Below are 3,999 nucleotides of genomic sequence, written 5' to 3'. Positions count from 1 at the left end.
CTGTTTCCTCTGAGGTTTTTTCCCCTGGCTCAGACTCATTTCCATCAGAGCTGTGGCTCTTCAGTGCAGTGGAAGAAACCAGATGATGATGACGACAACGACAATGACGATGATGATGATGAACTGTTACAGTCAGATATTTGACTGGTAGATGGTGTTCTGCAATTTGAAATCTAGCCACATTCTTGGGAATTGCAGATGTCTCTTCACAAGATTCTTGCTGTTCAAAGCAACACTGTTTTCTGTAGCTGAACTGGTGTTATTTGCTCAATGCCCAGAATGTCCAGGTGCTTCTTGAGACTTCTAGGCACTGCTCCAAGGGCTCCAATGACAATGGGCACAATGGTAACCTTCTGTTCCCAGAGGTGTTCTAACTCTATTTATAGATCTTGGTATTATGTGATCTTCTCCTGTTCTTTCTTTTCTGTTCTGCTGTCTCCTGGGATTACAGTGTCAATGATCCAAACCCTATTTCTCCTTCTCTACAATTGTGATATTAGGAGTGTTATGTTCCAGGTATGTATCTGTTTGTAATCAGAAGTCCCAAAGGATCTTTGTTTCATCATTCTCCATGATTTTGTCAAGTTTGTGTTCCCATGAATTTTTGGCTTATGGTAAGCCATACTTCTTGCAAAGATTCAAGTATGTCGTCGTCGTCATCATCATCTTCATTTGCTGCATTTATACCCTGCCTTCATCCCCTGTGAGGACCCAAAGTGGCTTACATAGTTCTCCTCTCCACCATTTTATCTTCACAACAACCATGTGAGATAGGTTAGGCTGAGAGTATGTGACTGGCCCAAGGTCACCCAGCAAGTTTCCATGGCAGAGTGGGGATCTGAACCTGAGCCAGTCCAACATTCTAATCACTATGCCATGCTGGTTCCTGTATCTGTATGAATTATGGGATGGGAGAAAGGGAGATGAGCATTATCTGCATGATGCCACCACTGGGGATAGGCATGAGCCAGCTCACAAAGTAAAGTTCGTGACGAATTTTGTCTGGTGCATGGTTCACAAAGTGAAGTTCATGGGAACTCAACTGACACAAACTTTCCATGAACTTTATAGCAGTTTGTGGGTGGATACATTTCCAGACAGTCTCTGCTCAGACAAAATGTTTACCAAACTTCAAAGCAATTGGGGGGGGGGGGCAGAATTCTTCAGCCTTGAAACACTATTGTCAGTATCAAACCAGTGTTGTCAGTTTCAAGAGGTCCCCCCCCCCTTATCCTTGCTTGGGTTTGCTGTGACTCTGTGCTTTGTTATCAGTCCTTTTAAGCTTGCACTTCCACAGTGGCACTGGTTCTGCTGGGTACATTGCACTGATTCTGCTGGGCTTGCAAACCCCCCCCCCCCACACACACCACCTTAAGTTTCTATTGCAGAGATTCTCTGGCTTGACCTTAGTCCTATTGGGTTTTCAGTGCAACAGTGGCACTGGTTCTGCTGGGCACATTGCACCAGTTCTGCTGGGGTTGAAAATGCCCCCCCCTTCAGTTTCTACTGCAGAGATTCTCAGGGACTTTGATTCTGTTCTGCTGGGCTTCTATTGCCCTTGCTTTTGCTTTTTTGCTCTTTTTCTCCCTCCTTTGGAAATGATGGAGAATGGGGGCACCTTCTTTGGGGACCTGTAACTCAGACCCCATAAACCCAATCCTCACCAAACTTGGAGGACAGTGGAGTGTCAGTCAGAGTTTCCCCAGCGGGGTTGGTGTCTCTAGCACAACGGGGGGGGGGAGATGGTATTCTACTTCCTCACAAACCTCACAACCAAACAGGTTCATGTAGTCCCTAAAAGTTTGTAACAGTTTGTGGCTCATGAACCAAGTTTGCGATGAACCATGGACCATCATGAACCACATTTTCCTGGTTCATGCCCACCATCTTGCCCTAGATTCATCAGGCCAAATGCTGCTTTGTAGTGTCATATGCATGATGAATGAAGGAAAGTAACTCTTTTGCAAATTATGTTTTGGCCTGTCCATGGGGAAAATAGATGGAGTGGCAGACAGCTGAAAGAAATGCAGTACAAAAATGCCCCACGAGTGAAGTATTTTGTGATTGTATTGAAACAGTTAAATGAACTAACATTGAATCATCTAAACCAAATGGGCAAGGCTCAAATAGAGAAACAAGGCTTATAGCTTCCCCATATTCATACACAATATACACACCAATAGTACTGAAGATCTCTTTTTAGTGCATTGGTTTTTTCAACATGTTACAAAGAGGATGGATAAAGAATCAAAATGGTTAAAGCACTGGGAGAATGCAGTTGTTCAGAGCATTTGCAATCCAATTTTCAACATTTGAAAATGTTATTTTTTTTTTGAGTATTTGAGATACTGATTGCAGTGTATGAACATAAAGGTAAACAAGTGTACATGAATCAAACTATAATTATCAGTGAAAAAACAGTCAAAGTTTTTGTGATCCAGTTTATAATAATCCACATGATAAACAAGAAGGGAAAGCACTAAATCCTGGAATATTATACAGAAACAGACCAAACTGCTCCTCCAACTTAATAGTAATGACTACTTTGATAAGAGGATTTGACCCCCTAAAAATGAAAAATAAATGGAGTTACCTTCAGATTAGATTATATCTAGATTAAATTGTTGCAATGCACTGTACAAGGGTCTGCCCTTGAAAAGTGTTTGGAATATTCAGATGGTTCTGAATGCTGCAGCAAGATGTTAACAGAAATGGGTTGCAGGGACCATGTAATCTACTCCACCTCCCGGTCTGCTTCTGGGCACAATTCAAGGTGCTGGTGTTGACCTTCTAAACCAGGGGTGTCAAAAATGCAGTCCATGGGCTGGATTAGGCCCTCAGAGGGCCCCAATCCAGTCCACGAGGACCTGGCTGTTTCCTGCTTTGTTTCCTACTTTTGCTGCTGCTGCCACATCACAGCTTGCTTTACCTGTCTTTCCCAATCACACAGGAGAGATAGATAGGCAAGCCTCTCCTGTGTGATTGAGAGAATCTGGTAAAGAACTGGCTGAGGCTCCTCCCCCTCCTGGGGGGAGGGAGGAAACAACCAGAGCTTGCTTCCTGACCAGGCTGCAGGAGACAAAGGGAAGCCCTTCTTTCCTTCCACTGGCTGAGGCTCGTCCTTGAAGGAAGGGAGGGAACGAGGGAGAGCTTGCTTTGCTGGGCTGCCTCAATCATATGGGAGAAATACCAAACACCTTTAAGACCAACAAAGTTTTGTTCAAGTTATGAGCTTTTGTGTGCCTTGTTACAGTGTGTGTGTGTGTTTTGTTGGTCTCCTTATGCCAGGGTTCTCCTGGGTGCAACTGGGTTCCCTCCCCCTTTTCACTGTATTCGTTCCCTCATGATCCAGTCTTTCTCAGTAAGAATACAATGTGAACTATTTTAGAGGAGGAATAACAACAAGCCAGTGAGGTGGATGAGAGTGTGTGTCCAGACCACATTTATCTAGCATATTTCCTTTGTAGGAAGTTGTAGTTATTTCTCTTGAGAAGACTATAGTTTTGTTGTAGACAAACACATGCCTCCTCAGTCTATGTCAGGATGCCTTCTCATGTTCTTGACCAGCACATGAAGCAACTTATATACAAAAGCTCACAATGGCCAACCATTTCATGTTTCCCCCTGGGTCCTAGGCTCATAACACTGACCTTGAGATCTCTGTAATGAATGTCAATAAAACAAAAGTAGGTTTGCAGCTTACAGATACACACCTGAACAGCATACTCAAGATTGCTACAGCACAGACATTTTGATGCAATATTTCAGAGCAAGAAGTGTCAGTTATCAGAGACTGTTAAATGGACAAAATATTGCAAGAGTGCTAGTATTTTCAGCATGTTTTATTTAAAGTTTAAAAAATCTTTCATTGTATTTGTCTGTGTCCTTCATAAAGTTTATATCTCTGCTACCTGGCATTATATTTTATGACACACATGGCCTGGCCCAAGAAGGTTTCATTTATATCCGATCCGGCCCTCATAACAAATGAGTTTGACA

Source organism: Gekko japonicus, unplaced genomic scaffold (assembly GCF_001447785.1).
Source record: "Gekko japonicus isolate JY-2015 unplaced genomic scaffold, Gekko_japonicus_V1.1 scaffold983, whole genome shotgun sequence".
Classification (NCBI taxonomy): domain Eukaryota; kingdom Metazoa; phylum Chordata; class Lepidosauria; order Squamata; family Gekkonidae; genus Gekko; species Gekko japonicus.
Note: the sequence above shows the minus strand (reverse complement) of the source record.